Consider the following 22,693-nt stretch of genomic DNA (forward strand, 5'->3'; position numbering starts at 1 on the left):
TTATTTCACTTAGAATCGTCGTACCTAAATCCACTCATCATGCTGCTACTAGCCTTATGACGTTGATTTCATGGCTGAGTGATATTCCATTGTACATAAGGACCACAACTTCTTTATCCATTTTTCTCTTTCCTGGGATATTTAAGGTGTAACGAAGTGGAGGTTCTTGTCAACAGAGCAGCCCTAAACTTTGGGGTGCCTGTGTCTTGCTGAATTTTAGTTTTCCCAATTTATACGCCCATGAGTGGAAGTGCCCTGTGCTCTCTAAGCTGAGTTTTTTAGATGTTTCAGGACACAACGTACACTTCTCCAGAGTGGCTGTTGGCAATTTACATCCCTCCCATCAGCGTAGCCAGGCTCCCGTTTCTCCATGGCCTGTCCTGCATTTCTGGTTTTGACACTTTATTCAGCATGGCCCTTTTGACCGATGGGAAGCGAGACTTCTTTGTAGCGCTGATTTGCCTTTCCAGGTTGCTTGGTTGGCCAAAAAGGGCGTATGCGTTTTTTCCTGAATATATTCAGGAAATAACGCATACGCCCTTTTTGGCCAAGGGCATCATTGTCGAGGTTTTGCCGCTTTTCCTGTGCTTTAAAGGCGATTCGAATCTCCCTCCTGAAATCTGTTTCCTGCAATTCTGCCTTGCTTTCCAATCCTCTTCGTTGCCTTCCCTCAATATATTTGTGGACGAGAGTTATCATTTATAAGTCTGCAGGTTTGTGAATTGCAGTGCCCCTGAGCTCCATTTTTCAACTCGCTTTCTTGGGAGCTGGCCGCAAAAGCGCAGGATTGCTTCAGGCCCTATTCTGGTCCCGGGCGGCAGGCTGAGCCTGTGGTTAATTCTTCTTCCTGATGGGGAAGTAGAGTGACCTGTGCCTGTCCCAACACCTAGAGCTAGTCTCTCATTGGTTCCCACTCTTCCCGTTCATCCTCAGGACAAATTGCAACCTGTACGGAACAGGAGGTTAAAGGTGCTGATTCTCCAAGGAGGGAGATTGCTACTAAAGCGGCTGGAATGGCGAACCCGAGCATAAGGAGATGAGAAATGAGGTGCGTTTTGGAAACCTTTCCCGATCACACGGTGTACCATCTTCTGGGTTTCTCATGCATGTTTTCGATGTAGGAAGATGCCCTTGAACCTGGAGATTTGGGACCCATGGGATGGATATCACGCAGTATTACTTTAAAGGGTCTGCGTTTCCTCACCCAACCTCACCAAACCTCTCAGCCCCAAGAGTGTCCACCCTTATGTCTCCATCAGCTGTGGGTCTAGATATGGTCAATCCAGGTGGCATCACAGCCCCTGAACGAATTTTGTAAGAATTTCTCTCTCTTTCACTGTCTTTGTTTCACAGGTTTTTAAAAGTAATTGATTTTTATAATGGGGTTTAGCTGCTTTTCACTGCTGTGTTTCTGCCGCTTTACACCCACTTGACTCACTTACAGAGAGATATCAAAACATAGGTTTTAAGCTTCTTACTAGTCAGATATATTCTTGGGCGGTGAATAGGGGGTGTTGAGTCCAATTCACTGATCAAGGAGTAGGTCTTGTCTATTACATATTGGGTTTATGGAACGGTATCTGACCTAATTTGAAACCCTTGTTTTATGCATCACCCCACCTCACCTTTCCCGTTAAGCAGCCATAGTGTGTTTTCTAAACGTGGGACTCTGTTCTGTTTTGTAATTCAGTTCAAGGGTAGCGGTTTATACATTCCCTCTATAAGTGATATCTTATGATAAGTGTCTTTTTCTGTGTGACTTTTTTCACTTAGAATCGTCGTACCTAAATCCACTCATCATGCTGCTACTAGCCTTATGACGTTGATTTCATGGCTGAGTGATATTCCATTGTACATAAGGACCACAACTTCTTTATCCATTTTTCTCTTTCCTGGGATATTTAAGGTGTAACGAAGTAGAGGTTCTTGTCAACAGAGCAGCCGTAAACTTTGGGGTGCCTGTGTCTTGCTGATTTTTAGTTTTCCCAATTTATACGCCCATGAGTGGAAGTGCCCTGTGCTCTCTAAGCTGAGTTTTTTAGATGTTTCAGGACACACCGTACACTTCTCCAGAGTGGCTGTTGGCAATTTACATCCCACCCATCAGCGTAGCCATGCTCCCGTTTCTCCATGGCCTGTCCTGCATTTCTGGTTTTGACACTTTATTCAGCATGGCCCTTTTGACCGATGGGAAGCGAGACTTCTTTGTAGCGCTGATTTGCCTTTCCAGGTTGCTTGGTTGGCCAAAAAGGGCGTATGCGTTTTTTCCTGAATATATTCAGGAAATAACGCATACGCCCTTTTTGGCCAAGGGCATCATTGTCGAGGTTTTGCCCCTTTTCCTGTGCTTTAAAGGCGATTCGAATCTCCCTCCTGAAATCTGTTTCCTGCAATTCTGCCTTGCTTTCCAATCCTCTTCGTTGCCTTCCCTCAATATATTTGTGGACGAGAGTTATCATTTATAAGTCTGCAGGTTTGTGAATTGCAGTGCCCCTGAGCTCCATTTTTCAACTCGCTTTCTTGGGAGCTGGCCGCAAAAGCGCAGGATTGCTTCAGGCCCTATTCTGGTCCCGGGCGGCAGGCTGAGCCTGTGGTTAATTCTTCTTCCTGATGGGGAAGTAGAGTGACCTGTGCCTGTCCCAACACCTAGAGCTAGTCTCTCATTGGTTCCCACTCTTCCCGTTCATCCTCAGGACAAATTGCAACCTGTACGGAACAGGAGGTTAAAGGTGCTGATTCTCCAAGGAGGGAGATTGCTACTAAAGCGGCTGGAATGGCGAACCCGAGCATAAGGAGATGAGAAATGAGGTGCGTTTTGGAAACCTTTCCCGATCACACGGTGTACCATCTTCTGGGTTTCTCATGCATGTTTTCGATGTAGGAAGATGCCCTTGAACCTGGAGATTTGGGACCCATGGGATGGATATCACGCAGTATTACTTTAAAGGGTCTGCGTTTCCTCACCCAACCTCACCAAACCTCTCAGCCCCAAGAGTGTCCACCCTTATGTCTCCATCAGCTGTGGGTCTAGATATGGTCAATCCAGGTGGCATCACAGCCCCTGAACGAATTTTGTAAGAATTTCTCTCTCTTTCACTGTCTTTGTTTCACAGGTTTTTAAAAGTAATTGATTTTTATAATGGGGTTTAGCTGCTTTTCACTGCTGTGTTTCTGCCGCTTTACACCCACTTGACTCACTTACAGAGAGATATCAAAACATAGGTTTTAAGATTCTTACTAGTCAGATATATTCTTGGGCGGTGAATAGGGGGTGTTGAGTCCAATTCACTGATCAAGGAGTAGGTCTTGTCTATTACATATTGGGTTTATGGAACGGTATCTGACCTAATTTGAAACCCTTGTTTTATGCATCACCCCACCTCACCTTTCCCGTTAAGCAGCCATAGTGTGTTTTCTAAACGTGGGACTCTGTTCTGTTTTGTAATTCAGTTCAAGGGTAGCGGTTTTTACATTCCCTCTATAAGTGATATCTTATGATAAGTGTCTTTTTCTGTGTGACTTTTTTCACTTAGAATCGTCGTACCTAAATCCAATCATCATGCTGCTACTAGCCTTATGACGTTGATTTCATGGCTGAGTGATATTCCATTGTACATAAGGACCACAACTTCTTTATCCATTTTTCTCTTTCCTGGGATATTTAAGGTGTAACGAAGTAGAGGTTCTTGTCAACAGAGCAGCCGTAAACTTTGGGGTGCCTGTGTCTTGCTGATTTTTAGTTTTCCCAATTTATACGCCCATGAGTGGAAGTGCCCTGTGCTCTCTAAGCTGAGTTTTTTAGATGTTTCAGGACACACCGTACACTTCTCCAGAGTGGCTGTTGGCAATTTACATCCCACCCATCAGCGTAGCCATGCTCCCGTTTCTCCATGGCCTGTCCTGCATTTCTGGTTTTGACACTTTATTCAGCATGGCCCTTTTGACCGATGGGAAGCGAGACTTCTTTGTAGCGCTGATTTGCCTTTCCAGGTTGCTTGGTTGGCCAAAAAGGGCGTATGCGTTTTTTCCTGAATATATTCAGGAAATAACGCATACGCCCTTTTTGGCCAAGGGCATCATTGTCGAGGTTTTGCCCCTTTTCCTGTGCTTTAAAGGCGATTCGAATCTCCCTCCTGAAATCTGTTTCCTGCAATTCTGCCTTGCTTTCCAATCCTCTTCGTTGCCTTCCCTCAATATATTTGTGGACGAGAGTTATCATTTATAAGTCTGCAGGTTTGTGAATTGCAGTGCCCCTGAGCTCCATTTTTCAACTCGCTTTCTTGGGAGCTGGCCGCAAAAGCGCAGGATTGCTTCAGGCCCTATTCTGGTCCCGGGCGGCAGGCTGAGCCTGTGGTTAATTCTTCTTCCTGATGGGGAAGTAGAGTGACCTGTGCCTGTCCCAACACCTAGAGCTAGTCTCTCATTGGTTCCCACTCTTCCCGTTCATCCTCAGGACAAATTGCAACCTGTACGGAACAGGAGGTTAAAGGTGCTGATTCTCCAAGGAGGGAGATTGCTACTAAAGCGGCTGGAATGGCGAACCCGAGCATAAGGAGATGAGAAATGAGGTGCGTTTTGGAAACCTTTCCCGATCACACGGTGTACCATCTTCTGGGTTTCTCATGCATGTTTTCGATGTAGGAAGATGCCCTTGAACCTGGAGATTTGGGACCCATGGGATGGATATCACGCAGTATTACTTTAAAGGGTCTGCGTTTCCTCACCCAACCTCACCAAACCTCTCAGCCCCAAGAGTGTCCACCCTTATGTCTCCATCAGCTGTGGGTCTAGATATGGTCAATCCAGGTGGCATCACAGCCCCTGAACGAATTTTGTAAGAATTTCTCTCTCTTTCACTGTCTTTGTTTCACAGGTTTTTAAAAGTAATTGATTTTTATAATGGGGTTTAGCTGCTTTTCACTGCTGTGTTTCTGCCGCTTTACACCCACTTGACTCACTTACAGAGAGATATCAAAACATAGGTTTTAAGATTCTTACTAGTCAGATATATTCTTGGGCGGTGAATAGGGGGTGTTGAGTCCAATTCACTGATCAAGGAGTAGGTCTTGTCTATTACATATTGGGTTTATGGAACGGTATCTGACCTAATTTGAAACCCTTGTTTTATGCATCACCCCACCTCACCTTTCCCGTTAAGCAGCCATAGTGTGTTTTCTAAACGTGGGACTCTGTTCTGTTTTGTAATTCAGTTCAAGGGTAGCGGTTTTTACATTCCCTCTATAAGTGATATCTTATGATAAGTGTCTTTTTCTGTGTGACTTTTTTCACTTAGAATCGTCGTACCTAAATCCAATCATCATGCTGCTACTAGCCTTATGACGTTGATTTCATGGCTGAGTGATATTCCATTGTACATAAGGACCACAACTTCTTTATCCATTTTTCTCTTTCCTGGGATATTTAAGGTGTAACGAAGTAGAGGTTCTTGTCAACAGAGCAGCCGTAAACTTTGGGGTGCCTGTGTCTTGCTGATTTTTAGTTTTCCCAATTTATACGCCCATGAGTGGAAGTGCCCTGTGCTCTCTAAGCTGAGTTTTTTAGATGTTTCAGGACACACCGTACACTTCTCCAGAGTGGCTGTTGGCAATTTACATCCCACCCATCAGCGTAGCCATGCTCCCGTTTCTCCATAGCCTGTCCTGCATTTCTGGTTTTGACACTTTATTCAGCATGGCCCTTTTGACCGATGGGAAGCGAGACTTCTTTGTAGCGCTGATTTGCCTTTCCAGGTTGCTTGGTTGGCCAAAAAGGGCATATGCGTTTTTTCCTGAATATATTCAGGAAATAACACATACGCCCTTTTTGGCCAAGGGCATCATTGTCGAGGTTTTGCCGCTTTTCCTGTGCTTTAAAGGCGATTCGAATCTCCCTCCTGAAATCTGTTTCCTGCAATTCTGCCTTGCTTTCCAATCCTCTTCGTTGCCTTCCCTCAATATATTTGTGGACGAGAGTTATCATTTACAAGTCTGCAGGTTTGTGAATTGCAGTGCCCCTGAGCTCCATTTTTCAACTCGCTTTCTTGGGAGCTGGCCGCAAAAGCGCAGGATTGCTTCAGGCCCTATTCTGGTCCCGGGCGGCAGGCTGAGCCTGGGGTTAATTCTTCTTCCTGATGGGGAAGTAGAGTGACCTGTGCCTGTCCCAACACCTAGAGCTAGTCTCTCATTGGTTCCCACTCTTCCCGTTCATCCTCAGGACAAATTGCAACCTGTACGGAACAGGAGGTTAAAGGTGCTGATTCTCCAAGGAGGGAGATTGCTACTAAAGCGGCTGGAATGGCGAACCCGAGCATAAGGAGATGAGAAATGAGGTGCGTTTTGGAAACCTTTCCCGATCACACGGTGTACCATCTTCTGGGTTTCTCATGCATGTTTTCGATGTAGGAAGATGCCCTTGAACCTGGAGATTTGGGACCCATGGGATGGATATCACGCAGTATTACTTTAAAGGGTCTGCATTTCCTCACCCAACCTCACCAAACCTCTCAGCCCCAAGAGTGTCCACCCTTATGTCTCCATCAGCTGTGGGTCTAGATATGGTCAATCCAGGTGGCATTACAGCCCCTGAACGAATTTTGTAAGAATTTCTCTCTCTTTCACTGTCTTTGTTTCACAGGTTTTTAAAAGTAATTGATTTTTATAATGGGGTTTAGCTGCTTTTCACTGCTGTGTTTCTGCCGCTTTACACCCACTTGACTCACTTACAGAGAGATATCAAAACATAGGTTTTAAGATTCTTACTAGTCAGATATATTCTTGGGCGGTGAATAGGGGGTTTTGAGTCCAATTCACTGATCAAGGAGTAGGTCTTGTCTATTACATATTGGGTTTATGGAACGGTATCTGACCTAATTTGAAACCCTTGTTTTATGCATCACCCCACCTCACCTTTCCCGTTAAGCAGCCATAGTGTGTTTTCTAAACGTGGGACTCTGTTCTGTTTTGTAATTCAGTTCAAGGGTAGCGGTTTATACATTCCCTCTATAAGTGATATCTTATGATAAGTGTCTTTTTCTGTGTGACTTATTTCACTTAGAATCGTCGTACCTAAATCCACTCATCATGCTGCTACTAGCCTTATGACGTTGATTTCATGGCTGAGTGATATTCCATTGTACATAAGGACCACAACTTCTTTATCCATTTTTCTCTTTCCTGGGATATTTAAGGTGTAACGAAGTAGAGGTTCTTGTCAACAGAGCAGCCGTAAACTTTGGGGTGCCTGTGTCTTGCTGATTTTTAGTTTTCCCAATTTATACGCCCATGAGTGGAAGTGCCCTGTGCTCTCTAAGCTGAGTTTTTTAGATGTTTCAGGACACACCGTACACTTCTCCAGAGTGGCTGTTGGCAATTTACATCCCACCCATCAGCGTAGCCATGCTCCCGTTTCTCCATGGCCTGTCCTGCATTTCTGGTTTTGACACTTTATTCAGCATGGCCCTTTTGACCGATGGGAAGCGAGACTTCTTTGTAGCGCTGATTTGCCTTTCCAGGTTGCTTGGTTGGCCAAAAAGGGCCTATGCGTTTTTTCCTGAATATATTCAGGAAATAACGCATACGCCCTTTTTGGCCAAGGGCATCATTGTCGAGGTTTTGCCGCTTTTCCTGTGCTTTAAAGGCGATTCGAATCTCCCTCCTGAAATCTGTTTCCTGCAATTCTGCCTTGCTTTCCAATCCTCTTCGTTGCCTTCCCTCAATATATTTGTGGACGAGAGTTATCATTTATAAGTCTGCAGGTTTGTGAATTGCAGTGCCCCTGAGCTCCATTTTTCAACTCGCTTTCTTGGGAGCTGGCCGCAAAAGCGCAGGATTGCTTCAGGCCCTATTCTGGTCCCGGGCGGCAGGCTGAGCCTGTGGTTAATTCTTCTTCCTGATGGGGAAGTAGAGTGACCTGTGCCTGTCCCAACACCTAGAGCTAGTCTCTCATTGGTTCCCACTCTTCCCGTTCATCCTCAGGACAAATTGCAACCTGTACGGAACAGGAGGTTAAAGGTGCTGATTCTCCAAGGAGGGAGATTGCTACTAAAGCGGCTGGAATGGCGAACCCGAGCATAAGGAGATGAGAAATGAGGTGCGTTTTGGAAACCTTTCCCGATCACACGGTGTACCATCTTCTGGGTTTCTCATGCATGTTTTCGATGTAGGAAGATGCCCTTGAACCTGGAGATTTGGGACCCATGGGATGGATATCACGCAGTATTACTTTAAAGGGTCTGCGTTTCCTCACCCAACCTCACCAAACCTCTCAGCCCCAAGAGTGTCCACCCTTATGTCTCCATCAGCTGTGGGTCTAGATATGGTCAATCCAGGTGGCATCACAGCCCCTGAACGAATTTTGTAAGAATTTCTCTCTCTTTCACTGTCTTTGTTTCACAGGTTTTTAAAAGTAATTGATTTTTATAATGGGGTTTAGCTGCTTTTCACTGCTGTGTTTCTGCCGCTTTACACCCACTTGACTCACTTACAGAGAGATATCAAAACATAGGTTTTAAGATTCTTACTAGTCAGATATATTCTTGGGCGGTGAATAGGGGGTGTTGAGTCCAATTCACTGATCAAGGAGTAGGTCTTGTCTATTACATATTGGGTTTATGGAACGGTATCTGACCTAATTTGAAACCCTTGTTTTATGCATCACCCCACCTCACCTTTCCCGTTAAGCAGCCATAGTGTGTTTTCTAAACGTGGGACTCTGTTCTGTTTTGTAATTCAGTTCAAGGGTAGCGGTTTTTACATTCCCTCTATAAGTGATATCTTATGATAAGTGTCTTTTTCTGTGTGACTTTTTTCACTTAGAATCGTCGTACCTAAATCCAATCATCATGCTGCTACTAGCCTTATGACGTTGATTTCATGGCTGAGTGATATTCCATTGTACATAAGGACCACAACTTCTTTATCCATTTTTCTCTTTCCTGGGATATTTAAGGTGTAACGAAGTAGAGGTTCTTGTCAACAGAGCAGCCGTAAACTTTGGGGTGCCTGTGTCTTGCTGATTTTTAGTTTTCCCAATTTATACGCCCATGAGTGGAAGTGCCCTGTGCTCTCTAAGCTGAGTTTTTTAGATGTTTCAGGACACACCGTACACTTCTCCAGAGTGGCTGTTGGCAATTTACATCCCACCCATCAGCGTAGCCATGCTCCCGTTTCTCCATAGCCTGTCCTGCATTTCTGGTTTTGACACTTTATTCAGCATGGCCCTTTTGACCGATGGGAAGCGAGACTTCTTTGTAGCGCTGATTTGCCTTTCCAGGTTGCTTGGTTGGCCAAAAAGGGCATATGCGTTTTTTCCTGAATATATTCAGGAAATAACACATACGCCCTTTTTGGCCAAGGGCATCATTGTCGAGGTTTTGCCGCTTTTCCTGTGCTTTAAAGGCGATTCGAATCTCCCTCCTGAAATCTGTTTCCTGCAATTCTGCCTTGCTTTCCAATCCTCTTCGTTGCCTTCCCTCAATATATTTGTGGACGAGAGTTATCATTTACAAGTCTGCAGGTTTGTGAATTGCAGTGCCCCTGAGCTCCATTTTTCAACTCGCTTTCTTGGGAGCTGGCCGCAAAAGCGCAGGATTGCTTCAGGCCCTATTCTGGTCCCGGGCGGCAGGCTGAGCCTGGGGTTAATTCTTCTTCCTGATGGGGAAGTAGAGTGACCTGTGCCTGTCCCAACACCTAGAGCTAGTCTCTCATTGGTTCCCACTCTTCCCGTTCATCCTCAGGACAAATTGCAACCTGTACGGAACAGGAGGTTAAAGGTGCTGATTCTCCAAGGAGGGAGATTGCTACTAAAGCGGCTGGAATGGCGAACCCGAGCATAAGGAGATGAGAAATGAGGTGCGTTTTGGAAACCTTTCCCGATCACACGGTGTACCATCTTCTGGGTTTCTCATGCATGTTTTCGATGTAGGAAGATGCCCTTGAACCTGGAGATTTGGGACCCATGGGATGGATATCACGCAGTATTACTTTAAAGGGTCTGCATTTCCTCACCCAACCTCACCAAACCTCTCAGCCCCAAGAGTGTCCACCCTTATGTCTCCATCAGCTGTGGGTCTAGATATGGTCAATCCAGGTGGCATTACAGCCCCTGAACGAATTTTGTAAGAATTTCTCTCTCTTTCACTGTCTTTGTTTCACAGGTTTTTAAAAGTAATTGATTTTTATAATGGGGTTTAGCTGCTTTTCACTGCTGTGTTTCTGCCGCTTTACACCCACTTGACTCACTTACAGAGAGATATCAAAACATAGGTTTTAAGATTCTTACTAGTCAGATATATTCTTGGGCGGTGAATAGGGGGTTTTGAGTCCAATTCACTGATCAAGGAGTAGGTCTTGTCTATTACATATTGGGTTTATGGAACGGTATCTGACCTAATTTGAAACCCTTGTTTTATGCATCACCCCACCTCACCTTTCCCGTTAAGCAGCCATAGTGTGTTTTCTAAACGTGGGACTCTGTTCTGTTTTGTAATTCAGTTCAAGGGTAGCGGTTTATACATTCCCTCTATAAGTGATATCTTATGATAAGTGTCTTTTTCTGTGTGACTTATTTCACTTAGAATCGTCGTACCTAAATCCACTCATCATGCTGCTACTAGCCTTATGACGTTGATTTCATGGCTGAGTGATATTCCATTGTACATAAGGACCACAACTTCTTTATCCATTTTTCTCTTTCCTGGGATATTTAAGGTGTAACGAAGTAGAGGTTCTTGTCAACAGAGCAGCCGTAAACTTTGGGGTGCCTGTGTCTTGCTGATTTTTAGTTTTCCCAATTTATACGCCCATGAGTGGAAGTGCCCTGTGCTCTCTAAGCTGAGTTTTTTAGATGTTTCAGGACACACCGTACACTTCTCCAGAGTGGCTGTTGGCAATTTACATCCCACCCATCAGCGTAGCCATGCTCCCGTTTCTCCATGGCCTGTCCTGCATTTCTGGTTTTGACACTTTATTCAGCATGGCCCTTTTGACCGATGGGAAGCGAGACTTCTTTGTAGCGCTGATTTGCCTTTCCAGGTTGCTTGGTTGGCCAAAAAGGGCGTATGCGTTTTTTCCTGAATATATTCAGGAAATAACGCATACGCCCTTTTTGGCCAAGGGCATCATTGTCGAGGTTTTGCCGCTTTTCCTGTGCTTTAAAGGCGATTCGAATCTCCCTCCTGAAATCTGTTTCCTGCAATTCTGCCTTGCTTTCCAATCCTCTTCGTTGCCTTCCCTCAATATATTTGTGGACGAGAGTTATCATTTATAAGTCTGCAGGTTTGTGAATTGCAGTGCCCCTGAGCTCCATTTTTCAACTCGCTTTCTTGGGAGCTGGCCGCAAAAGCGCAGGATTGCTTCAGGCCCTATTCTGGTCCCGGGCGGCAGGCTGAGCCTGTGGTTAATTCTTCTTCCTGATGGGGAAGTAGAGTGACCTGTGCCTGTCCCAACACCTAGAGCTAGTCTCTCATTGGTTCCCACTCTTCCCGTTCATCCTCAGGACAAATTGCAACCTGTACGGAACAGGAGGTTAAAGGTGCTGATTCTCCAAGGAGGGAGATTGCTACTAAAGCGGCTGGAATGGCGAACCCGAGCATAAGGAGATGAGAAATGAGGTGCGTTTTGGAAACCTTTCCCGATCACACGGTTTACCATCTTCTGGGTTTCTCATGCATGTTTTCGATGTAGGAAGATGCCCTTGAACCTGGAGATTTGGGACCCATGGGATGGATATCACGCAGTATTACTTTAAAGGGTCTGCGTTTCCTCACCCAACCTCACCAAACCTCTCAGCCCCAAGAGTGTCCACCCTTATGTCTCCATCAGCTGTGGGTCTAGATATGGTCAATCCAGGTGGCATCACAGCCCCTGAACGAATTTTGTAAGAATTTCTCTCTCTTTCACTGTCTTTGTTTCACAGGTTTTTAAAAGTAATTGATTTTTATAATGGGGTTTAGCTGCTTTTCACTGCTGTGTTTCTGCCGCTTTACACCCACTTGACTCACTTACAGAGAGATATCAAAACATAGGTTTTAAGATTCTTACTAGTCAGATATATTCTTGGGCGGTGAATAGGGGGTGTTGAGTCCAATTCACTGATCAAGGAGTAGGTCTTGTCTATTACATATTGGGTTTATGGAACGGTATCTGACCTAATTTGAAACCCTTGTTTTATGCATCACCCCACCTCACCTTTCCCGTTAAGCAGCCATAGTGTGTTTTCTAAACGTGGGACTCTGTTCTGTTTTGTAATTCAGTTCAAGGGTAGCGGTTTATACATTCCCTCTATAAGTGATATCTTATGATAAGTGTCTTTTTCTGTGTGACTTTTTTCACTTAGAATCGTCGTACCTAAATCCACTCATCATGCTGCTACTAGCCTTATGACGTTGATTTCATGGCTGAGTGATATTCCATTGTACGTAAGGACCACAACTTCTTTATCCATTTTTCTCTTTCCTGGGATATTTAAGGTGTAACGAAGTAGAGGTTCTTGTCAACAGAGCAGCCGTAAACTTTGGGGTGCCTGTGTCTTGCTGATTTTTAGTTTTCCCAATTTATACGCCCATGAGTGGAAGTGCCCTGTGCTCTCTAAGCTGAGTTTTTTAGATGTTTCAGGACACACCGTACACTTCTCCAGAGTGGCTGTTGGCAATTTACATCCCACCCATCAGCGTAGCCATGCTCCCGTTTCTCCATGGCCTGTCCTGCATTTCTGGTTTTGACACTTTATTCAGCATGGCCCTTTTGACCGATGGGAAGCGAGACTTCTTTGTAGCGCTGATTTGCCTTTCCAGGTTGCTTGGTTGGCCAAAAAGGGCGTATGCGTTTTTTCCTGAATATATTCAGGAAATAACGCATACGCCCTTTTTGGCCAAGGGCATCATTGTCGAGGTTTTGCCGCTTTTCCTGTGCTTTAAAGGCGATTCGAATCTCCCTCCTGAAATCTGTTTCCTGCAATTCTGCCTTGCTTTCCAATCCTCTTCGTTGCCTTCCCTCAATATATTTGTGGACGAGAGTTATCATTTATAAGTCTGCAGGTTTGTGAATTGCAGTGCCCCTGAGCTCCATTTTTCAACTCGCTTTCTTGGGAGCTGGCCGCAAAAGCGCAGGATTGCTTCAGGCCCTATTCTGGTCCCGGGCGGCAGGCTGAGCCTGTGGTTAATTCTTCTTCCTGATGGGGAAGTAGAGTGACCTGTGCCTGTCCCAACACCTAGAGCTAGTCTCTCATTGGTTCCCACTCTTCCCGTTCATCCTCAGGACAAATTGCAACCTGTACGGAACAGGAGGTTAAAGGTGCTGATTCTCCAAGGAGGGAGATTGCTACTAAAGCGGCTGGAATGGCGAACCCGAGCATAAGGAGATGAGAAATGAGGTGCGTTTTGGAAACCTTTCCCGATCACACGGTGTACCATCTTCTGGGTTTCTCATGCATGTTTTCGATGTAGGAAGATGCCCTTGAACCTGGAGATTTGGGACCCATGGGATGGATATCACGCAGTATTACTTTAAAGGGTCTGCGTTTCCTCACCCAACCTCACCAAACCTCTCAGCCCCAAGAGTGTCCACCCTTATGTCTCCATCAGCTGTGGGTCTAGATATGGTCAATCCAGGTGGCATCACAGCCCCTGAACGAATTTTGTAAGAATTTCTCTCTCTTTCACTGTCTTTGTTTCACGGGTTTTTAAAAGTAATTGATTTTTCTAATGGGGTTTAGCTGCTTTTCACTGCTGTGTTTCTGCCGCTTTACACCCACTTGACTCACTTACAGAGAGATATCAAAACATAGGTTTTAAGATTCTTACTAGTCAGATATATTCTTGGGAGGTGAATAGGGGGTGTTGAGTCCAATTCACTGATCAAGGAGTAGGTCTTGGCTATTACATATTGGGTTTATGGAACGGTATCTGACCTAATTTGAAACCCTTGTTTTATGCATCACCCCACGTCACCTTTCCCCTTAAGCAGCCATAGTGTGTTTTCTAAACATGGGACTCTGTTCTGTTTTGTAATTCAGTTCAAGGGTAGCGGTTTTTACATTCCCTCTATAAGTGATATCTTATGATAAGTGTCTTTTTCTGTGTGACTTATTTCACTTAGAATCGTCGTACCTAAATCCACTCATCATGCTGCTACTAGCCTTATGACGTTGATTTCATGGCTGAGTGATATTCCATTGTACATAAGGACCACAACTTCTTTATCCATTTTTCTCTTTCCTGGGATATTTAAGGTGTAACGAAGTGGAGGTTCTTGTCAACAGAGCAGCCCTAAACTTTGGGGTGCCTGTGTCTTGCTGATTTTTAGTTTTCCCAATTTATACGCCCATGAGTGGAAGTGCCCTGTGCTCTCTAAGCTGAGTTTTTTAGATGTTTCAGGACACACCGTACACTTCTCCAGAGTGGCTGTTGGCAATTTACATCCCGCCCATCAGCGTAGCCAGGCTCCCGTTTCTCCATGGCCTGTCCTGCATTTCTGGTTTTGACACTTTATTCAGCATGGCCCTTTTGACCGATGGGAAGCGAGACTTCTTTGTAGCGCTGATTTGCCTTTCCAGGTTGCTTGGTTGGCCAAAAAGGGCGTATGCGTTTTTTCCTGAATATATTCAGGAAAAAACGCATACGCCCTTTTTGGCCAAGGGCATCATTGTCGAGGTTTTGCCGCTTTTCCTGTGCTTTAAAGGCGATTCGAATCTCCCTCCTGAAATCTGTTTCCTGCAATTCTGCCTTGCTTTCCAATCCTCTTCGTTGCCTTCCCTCAATATATTTGTGGACGAGAGTTATCATTTATAAGTCTGCAGGTTTGTGAATTGCAGTGCCCCTGAGCTCCATTGTTCAACTCGCTTTCTTGGGAGCTGGCCGCAAAAGCGCAGGATTGCTTCAGGCCCTATTCTGGTCCCGGGCGGCAGGCTGAGCCTGTGGTTAATTCTTCTTCCTGATGGGGAAGTAGAGTGACCTGTGCCTGTCCCAACACCTAGAGCTAGTCTCTCATTGGTTCCCACTCTTCCCGTTCATCCTCAGGACAAATTGCAACCTGTACGGAACAGGAGGTTAAAGGTGCTGATTCTCCAAGTAGGGAGATTGCTACTAAAGCGGCTGGAATGGCGAACCCGAGCATAAGGAGATGAGAAATGAGGTGCGTTTTGGAAACCTTTCCCGATCACACGGTGTACCATCTTCTGGGTTTCTCATGCATGTTTTCGATGTAGGAAGATGCCCTTGAACCTGGAGATTTGGGACCCATGGGATGGGAACCACGCAGTATTACTTTAAAGGGTCTGCGTTTCCTCACCCAACCTCACCAAACCTCTCAGCCCCAAGAGTGTCCACCCCTATGTCTCCATCAGCTGTGGGTCTAGATATGGTCAATCCAGGTGGCATCACAGCCCCTGAACGAATTTTGTAAGAATTTCTCTCTCTTTCACTGTCTTTGTTTCACGGGTTTTTAAAAGTAATTGATTTTTATAATGGGGTTTAGCTGCTTTTCACTGCTGTGTTTCTGCCGCTTTACACCCACTTGACTCACTTACAGAGAGATATCAAAACATAGGTTTTAAGCTTCTTACTAGTCAGATATATTCTTGGGAGGTGAATAGGGGGTGTTGAGTCCAATTCACTGATCAAGGAGTAGGTCTTGGCTATTACATATTGGGTTTATGGAACGGTATCTGACCTAATTTGAAACCCTTGTTTTATGCATCACCCCACGTCACCTTTCCCCTTAAGCAGCCATAGTGTGTTTTCTAAACATGGGACTCTGTTCTGTTTTGTAATTCAGTTCAAGGGTAGCGGTTTTTACATTCCCTCTATAAGTGATATCTTATGATAAGTGTCTTTTTCTGTGTGACTTATTTCACTTAGAATCGTCGTACCTAAATCCACTCATCATGCTGCTACTAGCCTTATGACGTTGATTTCATGGCTGAGTGATATTCCATTGTACATAAGGACCACAACTTCTTTATCCATTTTTCTCTTTCCTGGGATATTTAAGGTGTAACGAAGTGGAGGTTCTTGTCAACAGAGCAGCCCTAAACTTTGGGGTGCCTGTGTCTTGCTGATTTTTAGTTTTCCCAATTTATACGCCCATGAGTGGAAGTGCCCTGTGCTCTCTAAGCTGAGTTTTTTAGATGTTTCAGGACACACCGTACACTTCTCCAGAGTGGCTGTTGGCAATTTACATCCCGCCCATCAGCGTAGCCAGGCTCCCGTTTCTCCATGGCCTGTCCTGCATTTCTGGTTTTGACACTTTATTCAGCATGGCCCTTTTGACCGATGGGAAGCGAGACTTCTTTGTAGCGCTGATTTGCCTTTCCAGGTTGCTTGGTTGGCCAAAAAGGGCGTATGCGTTTTTTCCTGAATATATTCAGGAAAAAACGCATACGCCCTTTTTGGCCAAGGGCATCATTGTCGAGGTTTTGCCGCTTTTCCTGTGCTTTAAAGGCGATTCGAATCTCCCTCCTGAAATCTGTTTCCTGCAATTCTGCCTTGCTTTCCAATCCTCTTCGTTGCCTTCCCTCAATATATTTGTGGACGAGAGTTATCATTTATAAGTCTGCAGGTTTGTGAATTGCAGTGCCCCTGAGCTCCATTGTTCAACTCGCTTTCTTGGGAGCTGGCCGCAAAAGCGCAGGATTGCTTCAGGCCCTATTCTGGTCCCGGGCGGCAGGCTGAGCCTGTGGTTAATTCTTCTTCCTGATGGGGAAGTAGAGTGACCTGTGCCTGTCCCAACACCTAGAGCTAGTCTCTCATTGGTTCCCACTCTTCCCGTTCATCCTCAGGACAAATTGCAACCTGTACGGAACAGGAGGTTAAAGGTGCTGATTCTCCAAGGAGGGAGATTGCTACTAAAGCGGCTGGAATGGCGAACCCGAGCATAAGGAGATGAGAAATGAGGTGCGTTTTGGAAACCTTTCCCGATCACACGGTGTACCATCTTCTGGGTTTCTCATGCATGTTTTCGATGTAGGAAGATGCCCTTGAACCTGGAGATTTGGGACCCATGGGATGGATATCACGCAGTATTACTTTAAAGGGTCTGCGTTTCCTCACCCAACCTCACCAAACCTCTCAGCCCCAAGAGTGTCCACCCTTATGTCTCCATCAGCTGTGGGTCTAGATATGGTCAATCCAGGTGGCATCACAGCCCCTGAATGAATTTTGTAAGAATTTCTCTCTCTTTCACTGTCGTTGTTTCACGGGTTTTTAAAAGTAATTGATTTTTATAATGGGGTTTAGCTGCTTTTCACTGCTGTGTTTCTGCCGCTTTACACCCACTTGACTCACTTACAGAGAGATATCAAAACATAGGTTTTAAGATTCTTACTAGTCAGATATATTCTTGGGCGGTGAATAGGGGGTGTTGAGTCCAATTCACTGATCAAGGAGTAGGTCTTGTCTATTACATATTGGGTTTATGGAACGGTATCTGACCTAATTTGAAACCCTTGTTTTATGCATCACCCCACCTCACCTTTCCCGTTAAGCAGCCATAGTGTGTTTTCTAAACGTGGGACTCTGTTCTGTTTTGTAATTCAGTTCAAGGGTAGCGGTTTTTACATTCCCTCTATAAGTGATATCTTATGATAAGTGTCTTTTTCTGTGTGACTTATTTCACTTAGAATCGTCGTACCTAAATCCACTCATCATGCTGCTACTAGCCTTATGACGTTGATTTCATGGCTGAGTGATATTCCATTGTACATAAGGACCACAACTTCTTTATCCATTTTTCTCTTTCCTGGGATATTTAAGGTGTAACGAAGTGGAGGTTCTGGTCAACAGAGCAGCCCTAAACTTTGGGGTGCCTGTGTCTTGCTGATTTTTAGTTTTCCCAATTTATACGCCCATGAGTGGAAGTGCCCTGTGCTCTCTAAGCTGAGTTTTTTAGATGTTTCAGGACACACCGTACACTTCTCCAGAGTGGCTGTTGGCAATTTACATCCCTCCCATCAGCGTAGCCAGGCTCCCGTTTCTCCATGGCCTGTCCTGCATTTCTGGTTTTGACACTTTATTCAGCATGGCCCTTTTGACCGATGGGAAGCGAGACTTCTTTGTAGCGCTGATTTGCCTTTCCAGGTTGCTTGGTTGGCCAAAAAGGGCGTATGCGTTTTTTCCTGAATATATTCAGGAAAAAACGCATACGCCCTTTTTGGCCAAGGGCATCATTGTCGAGGTTTTGCCGCTTTTCCTGTGCTTTAAAGGCGATTCGAATCTCCCTCCTGAAATCTGTTTCCTGCAATTCTGCCTTGCTTTCCAATCCTCTTCGTTGCCTTCCCTCAATATATTTGTGGACGAGAGTTATCATTTATAAGTCTGCAGGTTTGTGAATTGCAGTGCCCCTGAGCTCCATTTTTCAACTCGCTTTCTTGGGAGCTGGCCGCAAAAGCGCAGGATTGCTTCAGGCCCTATTCTGGTCCCGGGCGGCAGGCTGAGCCTGTGGTTAATTCTTCTTCCTGATGGGGAAGTAGAGTGACCTGTGCCTGTCCCAACACCTAGAGCTAGTCTCTCATTGGTTCCCACTCTTCCCGTTCATCCTCAGGACAAATTGCAACCTGTACGGAACAGGAGGTTAAAGGTGCTGATTCTCCAAGGAGGGAGATTGCTACTAAAGCGGCTGGAATGGCGAACCCGAGCATAAGGAGATGAGAAATGAGGTGCGTTTTGGAAACCTTTCCCGATCACACGGTGTACCATCTTCTGGGTTTCTCATGCATGTTTTCGATGTAGGAAGATGCCCTTGAACCTGGAGATTTGGGACCCATGGGATGGGAACCACGCAGTATTACTTTAAAGGGTCTGCGTTTCCTCACCCAACCTCACCAAACCTCTCAGCCCCAAGAGTGTCCACCCCTATGTCTCCATCAGCTGTGGGTCTAGATATGATCAATCCAGGTGGCATCACAGCCCCTGAACGAATTTTGTAAGAATTTCTCTCTCTTGCACTGTCTTTGTTTCACGGGTTTTTAAAAGTAATTGATTTTTATAATGGGGTTTAGCTGCTTTTCACTGCTGTGTTTCTGCCGCTTTACACCCACTTGACTCACTTACAGAGAGATATCAAAACATAGGTTTTAAGATTCTTACTAGTCAGATATATTCTTGGGCGGTGAATAGGGGGTGTTGAGTCCAATTCACTGATCAAGGAGTAGGTCTTGTCTATTACATATTGGGTTTATGGAACGGTATCTGACCTAATTTGAAACCCTTGTTTTATGCATCACCCCACCTCACCTTTCCCGTTAAGCAGCCATAGTGTGTTTTCTAAACGTGGGACTCTGTTCTGTTTTGTAATTCAGTTCAAGGGTAGCGGTTTATACATTCCCTCTATAAGTGATATCTTATGATAAGTGTCTTTTTCTGTGTGACTTTTTTCACTTAGAATCGTCGTACCTAAATCCACTCATCATGCTGCTACTAGCCTTATGACGTTGATTTCATGGCTGAGTGATATTCCATTGTACATAAGGACCACAACTTCTTTATCCATTTTTCTCTTTCCTGGGATATTTAAGGTGTAACAAAGTAGAGGTTCTTGTCAACAGAGCAGCCGTAAACTTTGGGGTGCCTGTGTCTTGCTGATTTTTAGTTTTCCCAATTTATACGCCCATGAGTGGAAGTGCCCTGTGCTCTCTAAGCTGAGTTTTTTAGATGTTTCAGGACACACCGTACACTTCTCCAGAGTGGCTGTTGGCAATTTACATCCCACCCATCAGCGTAGCCAGGCTCCCGTTTCTCCATGGCCTGTCCTGCATTTCTGGTTTTGACACTTTATTCAGCATGGCCCTTTTGACCGATGGGAAGCGAGACTTCTTTGTAGCGCTGATTTGCCTTTCCAGGTTGCTTGGTTGGCCAAAAAGGGCGTATGCGTTTTTTCCTGAATATATTCAGGAAAAAACGCATACGCCCTTTTTGGCCAAGGGCATCATTGTCGAGGTTTTGCCGCTTTTCCTGTGCTTTAAAGGCGATTCGAATCTCCCTCCTGAAATCTGTTTCCTGCAATTCTGCCTTGCTTTCCAATCCTCTTCGTTGCCTTCCCTCAATATATTTGTGGACGAGAGTTATCATTTATAAGTCTGCAGGTTTGTGAATTGCAGTGCCCCTGAGCTCCATTTTTCAACTCGCTTTCTTGGGAGCTGGCCGCAAAAGCGCAGGATTGCTTCAGGCCCTATTCTGGTCCCGGGCGGCAGGCTGAGCCTGTGGTTAATTCTTCTTCCTGATGGGGAAGTAGAGTGACCTGTGCCTGTCCCAACACCTAGAGCTAGTCTCTCATTGGTTCCCACTCTTCCCGTTCATCCTCAGGACAAATTGCAACCTGTACGGAACAGGAGGTTAAAGGTGCTGATTCTCCAAGGAGGGAGATTGCTACTAAAGCGGCTGGAATGGCGAACCCGAGCATAAGGAGATGAGAAATGAGGTGCGTTTTGGAAACCTTTCCCGATCACACGGTGTACCATCTTCTGGGTTTCTCATGCATGTTTTCGATGTAGGAAGATGCCCTTGAACCTGGAGATTTGGGACCCATGGGATGGGAACCACGCAGTATTACTTTAAAGGGTCTGCGTTTCCTCACCCAACCTCACCAAACCTCTCAGCCCCAAGAGTGTCCACCCCTATGTCTCCATCAGCTGTGGGTCTAGATATGGTCAATCCAGGTGGCATCACAGCCCCTGAACGAATTTTGTAAGAATTTCTCTCTCTTTCACTGTCTTTGTTTCACGGGTTTTTAAAAGTAATTGATTTTTATAATGGGGTTTAGCTGCTTTTCACTGCTGTGTTTCTGCCGCTTTACACCCACTTGACTCACTTACAGAGAGATATCAAAACATAGGTTTTAAGCTTCTTACTAGTCAGATATATTCTTGGGAGGTGAATAGGGGGTGTTGAGTCCAATTCACTGATCAAGGAGTAGGTCTTGGCTATTACATATTGGGTTTATGGAACGGTATCTGACCTAATTTGAAACCCTTGTTTTATGCATCACCCCACGTCACCTTTCCCCTTAAGCAGCCGTAGTGTGTTTTCTAAACATGGGACTCTGTTCTGTTTTGTAATTCAGTTCAAGGGTAGCGGTTTTTACATTCCCTCTATAAGTGATATCTTATGATAAGTGTCTTTTTCTGTGTGACTTATTTCACTTAGAATCGTCGTACCTAAATCCACTCATCATGCTGCTACTAGCCTTATGACGTTGATTTCATTGCTGAGTGATATTCCATTGTACATAAGGACCACAACTTCTTTATCCATTTTTCTCTTTCCTGGGATATTTAAGGTGTAACGAAGTGGAGGTTCTTGTCAACAGAGCAGCCCTAAACTTTGGGGTGCCTGTGTCTTGCTGATTTTTAGTTTTCCCAATTTATACGCCCATGAGTGGAAGTGCCCTGTGCTCTCTAAGCTGAGTTTTTTAGATGTTTCAGGACACACCGTACACTTCTCCAGAGTGGCTGTTGGCAATTTACATCCCGCCCATCAGCGTAGCCAGGCTCCCGTTTCTCCATGGCCTGTCCTGCATTTCTGGTTTTGACACTTTATTCAGCATGGCCCTTTTGACCGATGGGAAGCGAGACTTCTTTGTAGCGCTGATTTGCCTTTCCAGGTTGCTTGGTTGGCCAAAAAGGGCGTATGCGTTTTTTCCTGAATATATTCAGGAAAAAACGCATACGCCCTTTTTGGCCAAGGGCATCATTGTCGAGGTTTTGCCGCTTTTCCTGTGCTTTAAAGGCGATTCGAATCTCCCTCCTGAAATCTGTTTCCTGCAATTCTGCCTTGCTTTCCAATCCTCTTCGTTGCCTTCCCTCAATATATTTGTGGACGAGAGTTATCATTTATAAGTCTGCAGGTTTGTGAATTGCAGTGCCCCTGAGCTCCATTGTTCAACTCGCTTTCTTGGGAGCTGGCCGCAAAAGCGCAGGATTGCTTCAGGCCCTATTCTGGTCCCGGGCGGCAGGCTGAGCCTGTGGTTAATTCTTCTTCCTGATGGGGAAGTAGAGTGACCTGTGCCTGTCCCAACACCTAGAGCTAGTCTCTCATTGGTTCCCACTCTTCCCGTTCATCCTCAGGACAAATTGCAACCTGTACGGAACAGGAGGTTAAAGGTGCTGATTCTCCAAGGAGGGAGATTGCTACTAAAGCGGCTGGAATGGCGAACCCGAGCATAAGGAGATGAGAAATGAGGTGCGTTTTGGAAACCTTTCCCGATCACACGGTGTACCATCTTCTGGGTTTCTCATGCATGTTTTCGATGTAGGAAGATGCCCTTGAACCTGGAGATTTGGGACCCATGGGATGGATATCACGCAGTATTACTTTAAAGGGTCTGCGTTTCCTCACCCAACCTCACCAAACCTCTCAGCCCCAAGAGTGTCCACCCTTATGTCTCCATCAGCTGTGGGTCTAGATATGGTCAATCCAGGTGGCATCACAGCCCCTGAATGAATTTTGTAAGAATTTCTCTCTCTTTCACTGTCGTTGTTTCACGGGTTTTTAAAAGTAATTGATTTTTATAATGGGGTTTAGCTGCTTTTCACTGCTGTGTTTCTGCCGCTTTACACCCACTTGACTCACTTACAGAGAGATATCAAAACATAGGTTTTAAGATTCTTACTAGTCAGATATATTCTTGGGCGGTGAATAGGGGGTGTTGAGTCCAATTCACTGATCAAGGAGTAGGTCTTGTCTATTACATATTGGGTTTATGGA

Source organism: Balaenoptera physalus (genome assembly GCF_965194825.1).
Source record: "Balaenoptera physalus genome assembly, chromosome: 9".
In the NCBI taxonomy this organism is placed as follows: domain Eukaryota; kingdom Metazoa; phylum Chordata; class Mammalia; order Artiodactyla; family Balaenopteridae; genus Balaenoptera; species Balaenoptera physalus.